Source organism: Dermacentor albipictus, chromosome 1, assembly GCF_038994185.2.
Source record: "Dermacentor albipictus isolate Rhodes 1998 colony chromosome 1, USDA_Dalb.pri_finalv2, whole genome shotgun sequence".
Taxonomy (NCBI): domain Eukaryota; kingdom Metazoa; phylum Arthropoda; class Arachnida; order Ixodida; family Ixodidae; genus Dermacentor; species Dermacentor albipictus.
In genome coordinates this window covers 236,326,666-236,343,145 of record NC_091821.1, presented here as the reverse complement: position 1 = coordinate 236,343,145, position 16,480 = coordinate 236,326,666, and the positions used below count along the sequence as shown (strand labels likewise).

The 16,480-nt window shown below is 46.4% G+C and overlaps 1 long non-coding RNA gene across 1 annotated transcript in view; it reads left to right on the top strand.

The window, feature by feature from the left end:
- The window catches only part of LOC135901245 (uncharacterized), a 167,816-nt gene extending 153,283 nt beyond the window's left edge, over positions 1–14,533 (top strand). The window contains exon 3 of the long non-coding RNA XR_010564058.1: positions 14,426–14,533. This is a non-coding gene — a long non-coding RNA (uncharacterized lncRNA). The remainder of the gene's footprint in view (positions 1–14,425) is intronic.
- Positions 14,534–16,480: the final 1,947 nt, after the last annotated feature.

Genomic DNA, 16,480 nt, shown 5'->3' with positions numbered 1-16,480 from the left:
TAGAAAGAGTGCAGAATCTGGCTGCCCGATATGTATGAGGGAAACATAGAGAATCTATAGCACAACACTTTCAAAACGAACATTAGGCCCGTATTCAGAAACAGAACTTAAGTAGGGCGTCAATATGAGGGGGAAAAGTACAAGTGTTAGGAAAGTTTTAGGCGAGTACTTCAAAAACGACACTTAAGTATCACTTTCGAAAGTAACACTTTTCGAGTCAAGTATGTCGTCTGGTGTCGAGGATACGTAAATATGTTACGTGTACGATAGGTTCAATCGCAAAAAAAAAAAAATTTGCAGCAGAGTAATCTGGATATAACTGTTGCAGTGCTTCCTCGCGCATTCTTCTGTGTAAAATACAAAGAGCGGTTTGGTTTTAGCGCTTTACTCAAACTCGTCTGGCCACAAGTTCACGTTGGCTCTCGCAGCCACTGCGGTTCTGCGTGTCGCTATCCCGACTTTTTTTTGTTGTTGTTGTTGTTGCTGAAAACTTGCGGTGTTCTTGCGCAGAGAGTGTATGTGCGTTGCGTGTTTTCAACCCGCGCGGACGATGGAAAAAAGGGAAACAAACTTTTCCGAGGAAGAACGCACCGTGCTCCTTGAGTTCGCTTTGCGCCATCGCAGCCTTTCGACAGTGAAAAACGTCCGCGTCATCTCCTCCGGGACTTCTGATGGGTACATGAGTGCAGTCAATGCACCCGCTCACACCAGGAAACCGTGCGATGGCGTAGAACTACTCCATTACTGATGCCAAATCATTAGCATTTGGCAACTTGACGAGCTGCGGGAACAAAGTCTCGGCAATCATTCTTGACATTCGTGCAATGATTCGAGACACGGTTGTTTGCGAAACATTATTGAGGTTCCCGGTGACAACCTGAAATGTTCCGGCGCCATAGAATCGCAGCACGATTAGAAGCTAGAGCAGCGGCGGCACGGGGTGACCGCGTTCATTGTCTTTGGGGACCAGTGGCAGCATTTATAACAGCCGTAGCACCGCTTGCTTGGAAAGGTGGTACCGTCACGAGAATTCCGCGTCGTTGTATACTTCCATGGGAATCTGTCGATCCTTAAGCCGTGGCCGTAATGGCGACACGTATCGGCATGCCTCATCCTTCGGAATATTGCGCACACGTCCGGCGAAATCGGCAAAGTCGTCGAGGCTGCCGTAGGCGGCCTTCTTGCTTGCTAGGCGAGAGTAGCGAAAGTCGCACTTAAGGTTGCCAATGACCGTACTTCACTTTCCGGCACTCAAGTGTCGATTAAAGTTTACTTTAAGTACAAGATTTGTCTATGAAAGGCGTTAAGCATTGATCGGCTACTTAAGTCATAAGTTAAGCGTAAGTTCCGTTTGTGAATACGGGCCTCAAAGTGGGGAATTATTAGAACATCGCAGAAGTAACCTTGGCCTGGAATTATTCCACGAAATATGCATTCCCAAAAGTGGTACTACACGTGAACATTACATTGCATCATCAGATTACGTATCGGCCCGCGTGGACCATACTTACAAAGTACGTGAATACAAATGCAACACTGCAGTGTTTGCAAGTTCTTTTTTTTTTTTTTACACTGTCAGACAGTAGAATCGCTTACCATCGGCAATAGTGCCGCGCATAAGAAGTGACTCTTCTTGTGATGCTTTGTCTGAAACTGCGCCATCAACTAATAAGGAATAAATGTGACACGTTTTCTTGTGTGCGGCGGCCGTCTGTATCTTGTGCTATGTATTTTTGTGCTTTTGTTGACCTTTGTATGAGCGAGCCGAAGTAGGCTTTCATGCTGCGTTGTGCTGCGGAAACTGCGCAAGGAAAGGCGCCGTTCGTGCGATCTATGATTCACTAGTATTGGCTTGTACGTTGAAAGTGCTACATTCTTTTTCTTCTCTCAATTCCAGTTGTGTGATTGCCTTCTGCTGCGAACTCAAACCTGCTGTTTTTTTTATCTTCACTTTGTGGTTTGTAACCCCCCCCCCCCCCACACACACACACACACCAAATGTGATGCCTTTGTGGCGCTGTGGGTATTAAATAGGCTAATTAATTAATCTGCGAAATTGAGCTACGAAACGAATGCGCAAATGAAACGAATTTACAGTGATCGTAAAGAAGGTACAAAGGGCTGAACTGCAACATATTAAAAACAAACTAAATAGAAAATTGAAAATAAGAATGTTATACGTTATCATCAGAGACAATAAATAGGTAATAACAGCGCAACAATACACAAAATAGAAAGTGCAGGAAAGGTGATTGAAAACGTGGCCTTACTCGCAATTTAGACGATTGCTTAACATAACATAACAGTAAATATGAATTTGATGAGGATGATGACCTCGAACCACGGCGCATATATACCCACCAAAGGGGACTGGCCAGGAATTTAGTGGCATAGTAAAAATGCGCCACTCGATGAACTCAGTGTATCTTAAAGCTCAATTTCTGAAGAGGAAACGAGTTCACAAAGCTTTTCTTTCGTAAGTGCTCTTTGCCATTGCCACCTTCGCTAATAGTATGTCCAGTATCAGAATTGGCCAAAATTTTTTTCTTACGAACAGTTCTAGCGTAGAAGCCGTTTCGTGAGTACGGGCCAAGATTTTTTTTTTTTCGTGCCTTCGCTTTTTTCCTCCGTTCTTCATACGGTCTTAAATTTCCCCTCCCCAAGTGCATAGCAAACCATAAGCTCTTCCGGTTAACCGCCCTCCCTTTCGCACCCCATCTCTCTCTCTCTCTCTCTCTCTCTCTCTCTCTCACACACACACACACACACACACACACGCACACACACACACACACACACACGCGCACGCACACACAACGCCGTCGTCGGCTGCTACAGCGTTGCCTATCATGGCCCCCGAAATGCACTCATTAGCCACTGCTCTCAGAGACTCTGTGGGGCTCAACACCTTGTAAAAATTACCAGGCACAACGTTTGCGCAATAGAATAGTGTTTAGCACGTCCTTCTCCGAGAAAGAGGGAGAGACAAATGAGATGCAAAAGACAGGAAGGTTGACCGGAAGAGAGATATTCACTTTGCTACCCTGCAGGGGTAGGGGGAGACAGAAAGCTCCGAAGTGCACATTGCAGCAGGGACATTAGTTCGAATTTCAGTGGCAATGGTAGGTGAATCTTTGTTTTAAAAATGCAAACGCATCTCTGGTAAACCATCGCACATGTTGCTGACGTTCGTTGAATATCGCTCTCTCATTTATCCGTTGAATATTGTGCGCAGATTCGGCATATATCTGGGAACAACAATCGTCATGTCCAAACTGATTGTTAAATGTAGGCATTCGGTCTAGTACTCTTCGGGTCGCTTCAACGGTTCTTATCCCGTCGCCTGTCTAGCATTTGCGTCAAGCGCCCTCCAGCCTTACGCACGCAGAAACAGCATGCTGTGATCGTCGCACTTGACGCCGACCGCAGCGATTCGGAGAGTGAAACGTTTCTAAATGTGGCGGGTGGCTTTGCAGCAGCCATGCAGATGTTTCCGCTGCCATGCGCACCAAGTTTCCGTCGTCTGTCAAGGTCTTGGTGATGTCATGTTCTTGGCGACGACGATATGACGATGACGTCTACAGCCACCGTCGTCGTCGGCGTAACGGACGCGACACACACACACACACACACACACACACGCACGCACACACACACACACGCACGCACACACGTACGCGCACACGCGCACACGCACACACGCACACACGCGCACACGCACGCACACACACACACACACGCACGCACGCACACGCACGCACGCACGCACATTGTTACAATTGACCCTGTCAACACCAGGAGCCGCATGTCTGTATGTGCAAAATGTTGCATAATCATTTTTTCCTGCCATGTCGCGATTTGCAACAAGAAAGGTGCAGTAGACAGTAGTTGCCTGGCTAACGCGGCTACCAATACGAATAGAGGTATTCTGAATGGTTAGGGCCAGCAGCACAACTAGAAACATGACACTGCGACTGAAGACAAAGGAGAAGGTGCCATGTATTACTAAAAGGAAATAGTGCATTAATTAAATAATTCATTGAATGTTATTCAGCAAAAAAAATGCCCAAGTCGGGACGCTTGGCCGTCCCGGCAGAGTCAAGTCTTGACTCGGTATATTTACGCAAAAAGTCAGTACTGTCCCGCGCAATTCAGGACGGTTGGCAACCCTAAGCTATACCCGCCACGGTAACCCAGTGCCAGGGATGCTGCGCTGCTGAGCAAATGTTGGAATGTTCGACTCCTGGCCTATAATGCATGTCATAGACAAACGCAAGGCACTTTCGAAAGTTTAAATACGGAATTTCGACATGGCATGTTGTTACGAATATGCGACAGAAGCTTCAAATTATTCACTCGCTGGAGTCGAATTGACACGTTACGAGTTTGAACGCTTTTCTCTCTTATATATGTGCAAGCGTTAAATTTTTTGCCGACAGTGTTGAATTTACAGCATGGGGATGAATAAGATATCTTTATTATTTCAGAAGGAGCCATGGTTTTCGCATATGGCGGCTTTCTGTTCATGCCGCAACAGCGGTTTGACAGTATTGAATGTGCTGACATATAATGTAAAACAAAATTTAAGCCTTTTTTTTTTCGCTTGAAGCGCATTTTTGAGCCAAAGTCGTCTAAATAATGCATGCTGAGAACCACGGTAATTTGGTCCCATCGTCGCGATGGGCAAGCCTAAGTGCGGAAAAATGTCGAATTGTGAAACGTCGACGTATGTCAAATTCAGAGTTCCCTACTGTGCGCGCTTTCTGTTCCCATTTTTTCTCGTGATCGAGAAACTTTGTGCAGTGACCGAATGTATTCTTCTCGTATTCGAATATTTTAAGTTCACCGTTGCTCAATTCTTAGCTGTAACAACGCATAATTTAATACTGAATTATATGTCGCCCGAGAACATTTGTGAATACAGGATCAGAGGACGAGTTCAGAAAGCGAAGAATCTGTGATGCCCTAGCAACTGCCAAAATGCTCGTAAGAAGTGCCGTTCGTAAATGCTGTTTGGTGTGGGCCGGCCGCCTTCACTAGTTATACGTCTAACATTTCAATTGGCAGGAATACGAAGCTCTTGGAAACCGTTCTAGCGTAAGAACTATTTTGAAAACACCGGCCGTGATTCCCACTTCGCAAAGCGGCCCGACCAATGACAAGGGGTTCTTAAATGGCCAGCCCCGTGGCTATCGTGTCTTCCACCGCGGAAACGGTGACCAATGGCGCACAGTAATTGCGTTCGAACAGATTTGCAAATGCCACTTTTGACTGACTGATACGTTCTGCAGCTTGGACAGTGCTTGATGGTTATACATACATAGTAACCTAGACACGCATGGTGTCGTTTCCTTTCTTTCTTTCTTTCTTTCTTTCTTTCTTTCTTTCTTTCTTTCTTTCTTTCTTTCTTTCTTTCTTTCTTTCTTTCTTTCTTTCTTTCTTTCTTTCTTTTAACTGTACTTCGAACGGCAGCACTTGTGGAATATTCAAAAGTGCAGATGCCAGTTGACTCAAAAGACTTATACCAACCACCTAACGTCGCGTAACTTGCGGCAGGTATAGGTACTGAAAATGGCACCATTTGTTCGGTTTAAAGCAAAGCTTAAAGAGATGCAAGCAGTATGCAGGGTGTCGAACCGGAAAATTTACCGATTTGGTTCGGGTTCGGATTCAACGCGCTCCGATTTAGTTCCGGTTCAATTCCGGTTCGGAAAAATAAACTTTTTAGGGGTGCGCGAATAGTGATTTTTCGGACAGAATCGAATACAAATCGCATAGTACCAGAAGGGAATCAAATCAAATATCGAGTAGTTTTTTTTTTTTTTTCTGAGCTGTTCGCAACACTAAACAGGTTCACGAACCGATTCGGCTCAGTAGACATTATCTTGCCCTACGGTGGCAACAGGCTGCACAGTGCAGGTGCCTCGTCCGCATGGCGCTTTTTTGAGCCGGTCATATGAGAAAGTGGGAGGAATAGACTTTATGGCCCATGGCCGCAGTAGAAATTTATAGAGGCGTTAGAATAGTAAAATTTCCCAATCGAATTGAATACCAATATTCGAAAAAAAACCCGGCCCCTTCGAATATACAATTTAATATCGAATACTCACAATTTCTAAAAAAAAGAAAAGGGAAATGAAGAGCTTTGTGGAGTCTGTTCGACAACAAAAGGCTAATTTGCATTATGGTACGTGATACAGCACCATCATATCTGGTGCACGATGACAATAAAAAAAATTCATTTGGTAGAATGCAGTGCTCGTTGAAAGAGCTAAAGCCAATACCACAGCACTACGCAGCGCTTTTAAGGTATCCACACACGTTGAGATGGGTCAGATAATGCATTGCTTCGTCTAAATCGAGACAGCGATCCATAGGCTGCCGAAGATGAGTTATATGCTTACGCGACGGCTGTCAGCTATTGTACGTGAGAGACCCTTTCCGCGTGTTTGCTCGGGAACGCGATCTCCTGTGCAACAACTGCGGTCCTGCTAAACCAGAATAATTCAGATGAGTCTCCATTTGCATTAGTCTTTCTTCCGTGTAGACTGCAAGAACTATTGTTGTTCCTTAGAGTATTCAAAGGAAACTGTAAGGTGTAGTCTTGCGGATGCAGCGTAGACTCGGGCGTTGAGATGCAACGTGAACAGCGGCTGCGCGGGTCCGTCCTGGATCATTTCTTTTTTTCTTTGTGTACACTCGTTCGAAGCACGATGAGCGCCGCTTGGATAAGCTTTTCGCGTGGCCGCCATCGCGGCAATTTTAGCGATGGCTTTTTTTCTTTGATGACAGATAGGAAAGCAGCCGAGCCGCCTTCATACGAATACGTGAATACGATTTTCCCTACAATGTGCAGTTGACTGATTCATTGGGCAGATGCAGAGAAATTTTCATGTACATATCAAGGACAGAGTTAATTAGCGAGAACGCGTGCATCTGCGTGAGGCGGGCTTAACTTCCACGCCTTGGCAGCAGCATAGTCAAGTCAATAACGTTTGGTTTGCGTCAAGTAATTGCTACATGACTGGTGGTGAGCGAAGTGTCTCATCTGATCTGTGGGGCTCAGAGAGAGAGCGCGTTCGCGCTGTATCACACAAATTACTACTGCAAACTTCTAGTCTCTCAGAAAGAAAGAAGCTAGCACTTAGCATCTTGCTCAGTTTCCGGCTTCTTCTTTTCGCTTTCTTTTTAGAATAGAAGCAGAGGACATTGATGTTTCTGAACAATAAGCGCGGGCAGTTCGTGCTAAATACTACTAAGTTCTATTGTACGAAACCGCATGGGGCGCAGAGTGTTGCGCTGACTAAGCGCGGAAAAAAAAAAAAGTCACGCACATTGCGCCCCGGCAAAGATTTGAAAGATCGAAGAGCGTTGTAATCTGCTTGGAGGCGACAAACGTACGATGAACCATGGCACGTAACAGCAGGACATTTTCCGTGTCGTTAAGCGCTGCTCTTGTCGTGCATTCAGGTGGGGACAGCATTCATACGAACGACCGCAGTTTTGTTGTTACAAGTAGCCGTATACTGCTAAACTCGTTGGTTTTCCTGTTTTCCCTTTTCGAGAACACCGTCATTCTTGCTCTCCGCGTATCTTGGCGTGTGCGTTTTACGGTTAATTTATCTGTAGCAATTGTAGCGAGGAGATCTTTAACGGCCGAATTTGGAGCTTAACAGAAACGGTGATTGTGCGGAGCCCCTGCAACAAAGCTTCTGCCGTGGGACACGACTGGCATGGCAGAGTTCAGAAGTACACGCGTCTCTGCGTAGGGATATCCCCATTCTCGTGAGTCGTAACAATCTACTGGTGGGGCGCGCCGACTGAAGAAGTAATTCTTTCGAAGAATCGCTTATCTACTAAGCACTTGTACAGGGTGTCCCAACTATCATGCACCAAGATTTAAAAATATGCAAATGCCGCGTAGCTGGAAAGAACTAAGGTAATGCTGCTTTCCGTCAATTGGAGATACTCGGATAATTTTTTTTCTGTTTTGCATTCCGCCTAATTGATAATGAGTCTTAATTAATTAATAAACTTCTCTAATATTGTAGTTAGACGAAAAGTGTCAATGAGAAAATTGTAGCGCAACATGAAAAACTCCCGATACAACTTTTTGTTGCTCGATAAGTGCTACATGAAAGTGTTGTTCCGAGCGTGAAACAAGCCCGCGAACTCACGCAAAATGCCTCGAGCGGCCAGTCGCGCGTCAATTTTGCGTGTACAAACAGCGACACGCATGACAGTATTAGAACAAAATTGTTACATTATGCCGGCCCAGATCGAATCTCCGAAATCCTCTAACGCCTTAAATCAACCCTGCGAGAAGCTTTCGACCGCAAACCGGCGGGCATACAAGTTACCCGATCCGACGAAACGTTTGGAATCTGTTTGAAAGGTGTGTTGAACTTGTTGGATTCGTTGTTGGTACAACTAGCCGTACGCCGTGCGGGTGGTTTTTACCCGCATGTATTTCGTGCTTCACTTTGAAAACACCACTGGTGCGCCAACATCTCTACTCACACCGGAGACGATGATGGCAATATGATACGACCGTTCATGACGCCATGTCGTGCTTGCACCTACTACTCTGAGCAGGAAGAGAAGTAAGTTTTTTTTTTCATTTCTGTTTTTCTGGTCTGCATTTCTTTCCGCAAAGACGACTTCGAAGCGAGGAGAGGGATTCCCTCCTGACACTCGGCCAATTAGAAACCAATAAAAACGTTGTATACTTTCTTATTGGCGCTCCTGGGCGCGTAAAAAGTAATAATGTGTTCACCAAGGAAATCAATATCCATGAACGCGAGGTAGTGGTAATCAGCCCCGTGGTCAGCGACTTGAGTCAGCGGTGATCTGGCATTGTTTCTCGGCATTGTTTCTGAGAAAAATACATTTCTTCCACCCAACGCGCGTGTGGTATGGATAAAGACAAGCTTTACGGGGTGAGGCCCCGTTCCGCACCATAAAGGCCACTATGTCATTCCTCCGAAAGCGGGCCACATTTCAACCCTCCTCCCCAATTGCGGAAAATTATTTCTGTCCGTATTCAGGTTCATTCTTCGCACCTCTAAACTGCGCGCGGTGCCGTTTCTGCGGCCTTTCATTTTCTGAAGATCCTTTAGGCAAGTGTTACGCGCTTTTTGTTCACCGCGCTAGCTGCCGCAAAATTCGACTGGGATAACCGCGGCTCTCCTGAGATAAAGCAAACCTCACCTTCTTTTCTTTCCTCCTCCCCCTCCTCTCTCTCTCTCTCTCATGTGCACTTGGGGTGGGGGGCACTTCAGCTGGAGCGACACGGAAGAGGAATTCAGCGGCTTTGCTTTTCTGCTCCGCGCCCTTCCCTTGGGAAAAGTGGAACTGGCCATCCTTTCTTTCTCAAGGGGGCCTCGCTCCTCCAGTCTCGGTCGGTGCTGCTCTTGCGTCCCCTCCAAGCACCGTTCGCACAGAGCCCATCGAGAGACCGCTTTGTGCGGCGGGCGGTAATTGGAAAGGCCACCGGGCGATCCCTATTCAGAGCGTCGCCCACTGCCTGGCCTGTCAGACGCAGTGCACCACAGATCTCCCTGATAGCACCCCGTCTGCGCAGATTGACCACCGGTCTTTCTTGATGGGCGTCGGGATTCACGTGATCCCGTGTGGCTCGCGCAGCCTCGACGATTGTCACTCCCCAGTGAACGTGGAAACACAGCTACATTATGTGTACATTCGTACTTGAGGAGGAGACAAACTGTACGATTCGGCATCCGATCAGGGACTAGTCGTAGCCGCCATTTTTCAGACGCGCAGCACGTCGTGTCGGACTCTGGTTCGGCGTCCGATACGACGATGTCACCGAGCGCGTCTTACGCTAGAGCCGTTTATGTAAGGACGGGCGCCGGCCAATCGTGATAACGAACATTTTATTAGCGAAGGCGGTCGGCCAGTGACAAACAGCACCTACGAGAGAAAGGCCTTCTGAATCAGGCGCCTGGTTTTCAGCCGAGTGTATGCGCACACTCATTCCGGCAAATAATCGCTTCCCCCATTTTGAAATCACGCCTGATCAATTGTATCCTGTTGAACATGTGACTGCGTCATAACCTAAGGCAGAGTAAGGTCGCAACTGTCGTGACGTCTATAAAGGATGGCACCAGCTCCCGTTTTGACAAATGAGAGCCAGCGGTCTGGCACATCTGAAGAAAGCAAGTACGTGCACGAGTCTGGAAGCGCAGATGGCACGCGTCTGCGCTTGCAGAATCGAGGGACAGAAAAGAAAACATGCACCGACACGATCTTGCAATAATGACGAAATTGGCACTTACGCAAGCACCATCTAACGTAGGGCGGCGATAGTGAGCGCTCGGCAACAGCGATCGATGTTGCAAGTGTGCCTAAATACTGAAGGCAAAGAGGAAGATAGAGCGAAGGAGTGCCGTGCTGGCGGCGAAAGAAGAACGCGTGGCAGCCTGTTCTTGAAATGACGCTATTCCTTTGGCCGCACTGCTTGCCCCCTAACGCTCTGTCCACGTTGTGTGGGTTGCTTTTGCCGATCGTTAGCGGCTTCTTCGGTTGATCAAACGTCTTTCGGCGTAACCCATAGCGTCACATATAAAACTTAGCTTCTTGTGTGACTTTTACGTGTCGCGAGGACTCGGCAGACGATTCCAATCATGCCTACACCGCATCAGACTCAACGTCGCTTAAACGAACTCCTTCAACTGCAAGATGCAACTGACGGATTCCCCAATGCGCTCTGAAGGCAACGCCCCTGATGGCCTGCAACAGGTTCTGGGCAACTGTTGCCGCTATGCGTCAGAGAGAGTCTTTGAAGGCGACACTACACCTTCAACGGGTCTCGAGCGTGGGGCTGCGGGACATTCTCGACCCATGGCGAAGCACCACCCGTGCTTTATGCGCCACTAAAGCGCTGCTGGCGTTCTTACGGGCCACGAGCTAAAAATTATAGACCGATCAGCTTACTGTCCGTTGCCTACTAAGTATTTATTAAGGTAATTGCAAATAGAATCAGGAACACCTTAGACTTCCGTCAACCAAATGACCAGGCAGGATTCCATAAAGGCTACTCAACAATAGACCATATCCACACTATCAATCAGGTGATAGAAAAATGTGCGGAATATAACCAACCATTATATATAGCTTTCATTGATTACGAGAAAGCCTTTGATTCAGTCGAAACCTCAGCAGTTATGGAGGCATAGCGGAATCAGGGTGTAGACGAGCCGTATGTAAAAATACTGAAAGATATCTATAGCGGCTCCACAGCCACCGTAGTCCTCCATAAAGAAAGCAACAAAATCACTATAAAGAAAGGCGTCAGACAGGGAGATACGATCTCTCCAATGCTATTCACACCGTTTTTACAGGAGGTATTCAGAGGTCTGGATTGGGAAGAACTGGGGACAAGAGGTAATGGAGAATACCTTAGTAACTTTCGACTCGCTGATGATATTGCCTTGCTTAGTAACTCAGGGGACCAACTGCAATGCATGCTCACTTACCTGGAGAGGCAAAGCCGAAGAGTGGGTCTAAAAATTAATCTGCAGAAAACTAAAGTAATGTTTAACAGTCTCGGAAGAGAACAGCAGTTTACGATAGGTTGTGAGGCACTGGAAGTGGTAAAGAAATACATCTACTTAGGACAGGTAGTGATTGCGGATCTGGATCATGAGACTGAAATAATCAGAAGAATAAGAATGGACTGGGATGCGTTTGGCAGGCATTCTCAGATCATGAACAGCAGGTTGCCATTATCCCTCAAGAGAAAAGTTTATAACAGCTGTGTCTTACCAGTACTCACGTACGGGGCAGAAACCTGGAGGCTTACGAAAAGGGTTCTACTTAAATTGAGGACGACGCAACGAGCTATGGAAAGAAGTATGATAGGGGTAACGTTAAGGGATAAGAAAAGAGCAGATTGGGTGAGGGAACAAACGCGAGTTAATGATATCTTAGTTGAAATCAAGAAAAAGAAATGGGCATGGGCAGGACACGTAATGAGGAGGGAAGATAACCGATGGTCATTAAGAGTTACGGAATGGATTCCAAGCGAAAGGAAGCGTAGCAGAGGGCGGCAGAAAGTTAGATGGGCGGATGAGATTAAGAAGTTTGCAGGGACAACATGGCCACATAGTACATGACCGGGGTAGTTGGAGAAGTATGGGAGAGGCCTTTGCGCTGCAGTGGGCATAACCAGGCTGATGATGATGATCTGGAAGCTTGCGCTAGTCTCGGAAACTCTACGAAGTAAACTTGGGCTGTATTCCAGAAAGCGTTTCGCTTATACATATTATTTGCCATTGTCTGGTCGCCTTGGCTATTTGTATGTCCATCATCGGGATCGGCTGAAATGTGCTCTTATGAACAATTCTAGTGTAAGAGCTTTTTGTGAATACTGGCCTTGTCTTTAGCAATTACTTGCTTCAGTCCCGAAGTTGCAACAGAACGAGAAGAACGAGGGTTAACCGAGGGGCTCGATCTTTATTAATCATATCATAAGAGGCCAACAAAGACACCAAGGACAACACAGGGGAAATTACTCGTACTTACTAATTGAAATAAAGAAATTATGAATTAATGGAAATGAAAGTGGACGAAGACGTGTGTTCGTTCCCCAGCTGAGGCAGGTTGTTTTTTCATCCACTTTCAGTTCCACTAATTTATAATTTCTTTATTTCAATTAGTAAGTACAAGTAATTTCCCCTGTGCTGTCCTTGGTGTCTTTGTTTGTTGGCCTCTTATGAAGTTGCAACAAGTCTCTTCAGGTATAAGTGGTAAAACAGCTAATTAGTTAACTTCACTCTGTTAGAAGGTAAATCAGTGAATATCGCGGAATTACTCTCGTCCTCCAGCACGAATTATGCTTCACCCCAAAAATAACCTCTTTTCCTCCATTGCACTGTTTTGCGTAGTCATTGCTGAAACACCCTGCATATACTGTTACACTGTAATTATGTAAGTACATTAGTGTTCGTATCTTGATCTTTCAACTTTGCCACCCTTTTTTGTGTCTGCACTTCGACCGCGAGACAACGGTCCAGAGTCCGTATTTCCCCCAAAAGTGTTTACACTAGAACTGTTCTCAAGAGCAGCTGCCATTCTGCCGTTATGTTTGACATATATTAGCGAAGGCGCTCAGACAATGGGAAGCTGCACTTACGAATGAAAAGCTTTGTGATTTCAGCGCGGGTTCACCGCAACGCGACACAGTTACGTGCGCTTCCCGCGGCCTTCTCCTTGTTTTCAACAATTCGTCCTCGTACTCCTCCTATACTTTTTTGCGTCGGCGCTGCTTAGTTGGATAAATACAGTCAAAGACAGAAAGCTTTGCATTCAGCAAAGCTGTTCAAGCTGCACCTACACTACCAGTTCGGAGTAGCATCTCCTGGTGACATCGCGCGGGATGCATAAAGTAATAAAGGAGCAATAATAAGGCAGCGGGTATCAGACCTTCGAATCAACAAAACACTTTCGTTTAGCTTTTCTGCACTCTCTCCATTCGCGCGACATGTACTCGACCCATGGTCTAACGCTGCCAGTGCATATCTTGCAACGAACACACTTTGACCACCCTTGGAGACACTGCATGGTCTCTAAGAGATACCTAAGTTTGTTGAGTGCCATGGTGTGTTGTGTATCAGTGACGTTATCATATCGTTTCTCATCAGACCAATCTGGACTAGTATGCTAGGCATGCCTCCCGTCAAGCCTCTCCAGTGTTCACTAAAGAGCCCCCTCTCTTTCTTTCTTCTCGTCATGTTGGACACATTATTAGCAAACACTGTCGGCCAATCGCAAAAAGCACTTACGAACGACAACCATTCTGAATGCGATCCCGGCCACGGCGGCCGCATTTCGATGTGGGCGAAATGCGAAAACAACCGTGCACTTAGATTTAGGTGCACGTTAAAGAACCCAAGGTGGTCGAAATTTCCGGAGTCCTCCACTACGGCGCGCCTCCTAATCAGAAAGTGGTTTTGGCATGTAAAACCCCATAATTAAATGTTTAATTAAATTCTGAATGCTGGCTCTGGTGGTTGACTTTAGCTGCAGCCACGCTTCACGCCACTGTATATTTTACTGCCCTGGCTTCTACAGTACTAACTAGGGAAGAATACTCGAGAATGCCGTGCAACAGCCAAGCAAATGATTGTGCGCTGCGGATCGTCTGCGTACTGTCCTTCATCTGTCGGGGTTGACACGATGGTCCTTCTGTTTGCTCACAGGCAAAAAATACGCGTAACCTTTGAGGCAAGCTGGCAGCCGTTCTGAATTCGCCTGGCTAACCTTTATTGACCAGGCCACCAGCCCCAGGGGCAGAAAACAACCGTAATAGACATGCTCGCCTTCTCGCGAACCTCAAACCAGAATCACGCGGCCAACGTCCTTCGGTTAAAGCGAGCTGCACGTTTTCTTCTCTCTTTTACAGTGGCCACCTAAAAGAGCTCCTTGCATCACGCAGCGCGGAAAAAAGGCTACCCACTTGGCCGTCGGCCCGCCGCAATGATTGCCGGTTCTTGAACCATTCCTTCTCGAGACATTCGAGCCGTCAGGCGCGGACTGTAGTCGCATGCGTCTGACGTTCGTGCCGTGAGTCGCGCACGAAGCCTCGCGACGGGGCCGGGCACCAAAGGTCGGGACGCGTATACTGTCCGCCCAAGTGTCGCACAGGTTCGCGGTAACGGGAGTCGCTTCTATTCCGAGTATTGCGACGTGCGAACTATTGGACGCTCAGCTTTATTCATGCAACTTTCCTTCCAATACCTGCGTTTGCGTCGTTCAGAATAGAGGGCAGATTATTCAACTCTTTGGGCAATCCACTTGATGAGTTAACAACAATTTGCGCACTTCCACCCCTTCGTTAATGCGTTTCCGCGGTTCGTCATCCGAGATTACGTTTTCGTAGTTTGGGAATTCAATTCATTGGTAGATGTGGATTATTAAAACAGGAGCAATGATGCTCCGATTCGTTTCGCAATACTACCGGCTGTGTGGCCAGTTGGAGTTGCATGATTCCGGGTCCCTATTCACAAAGAGCTCTTATGCTACAGAATAGTTCGCAAGAGCGAATTCCAGCCAATCTTGATGCTGGGCATATTATCAGCGAAGGGGACTGGCCTAGCACGTCGTCCGATACGGCTAGTTGCTTCATTATCGCAGTTTCGTCAACGCCAAAATCCTGAGGTCAACCAAAGTTGCGTTAGCGTTCTGTCAGTTGTACACGGGGAGGTTAAGAAAAGAAAAGGAAAAAAAGAATAAAAAACACCCGGAACAATTCTCTGCAACCTTGACTTACCCGAGTAATCATGTCTTTTGAGCGACGGAGACGCATGCTGACCTTCATCTTCTGTTGCTCCTTTGTCGACTTCGTTGTGTACGTTATGATAAGCGTGCAGTTAAACCTGGTTAACCGTTAGATATTCGTTCGAAAATAGACCGAAGGAAGAGAACTGAAAGCTAGCTACGTGAACGTATGGAAGATGCCTTCTCCGGTATTGCAATACACGAGCGTGTATTATCAGCATAAATTAAAATGCGCGCAAGTAAAAAAACGACTACGATAGGTTCGTTTGTTTCCAGGCTCACCTGAACCTGTAGAGGTAGTATAACTCACGCTCTAAAACGTACATTCTTGGCTACACCGTGCTTAGAAACGGGCTACAGAGTGGTTGCACTCCCTTGTACGTATATTAGGTGTCATGACCATTTCTTTTCTTTTCCTTAAATGAACCACGGCGCTGCGGCTCTTCGCTGCGGCTCTTCGCCTATTCTCGGTTTAAGTCGTGTGAATCCAGTACCTATGTGCTCCAATAATTTTGTAATTCGCGGCATAACTAATAAAGGAATTCTGATTAATTGAACTCTTTACTCGCACTGCAAATGGTACCTGAATAATGAACGCATATTGCATGCAGCGCTACAACCTATGATTCAAACGAACTTGATTGAACGTCTGTAAAAAGAGAAGTTCCAGGAAAGTACCGACACCTTCCAAGTTTATTGTTTATCTTTCTTTTTGCGTTTTAAATATTATATAAAATATTTTGTTAACTTTAAACTCATCTTAATGTAATAATTTAGGGTGTCATTTATACTCGAAGAGGAATTGCAGCGAAAACATGTTTTAGAACATAAAATGCTCGATGGACTGTTTCCTGGGCTGATATAGCCATTCTATAGCTACATCTGCTGGCTGAGTGAAAGTGTGTTCACCAATTCCGAGTGGTCGGGCGAGAATTCTCGGCTAACGCCCTTTTCATCTTGCATGCTAAATAAAGCAAGGAAGCATATCCGTTCAGTTCACAGCGCAACAGTTACTGTGGTCTCATGTTTCATGATATGACGTTAACATGGCTGCTCTTACCGCCGCGAGGGCTACATTATTCTGCCGCGTACGACTACGTGACCGAGTGTCTCGGTCACGAAGGCAGCATTCACGTGGCATCGAATTGCAATTCTGCAAGCACATTCAGGTGCAGGTAAA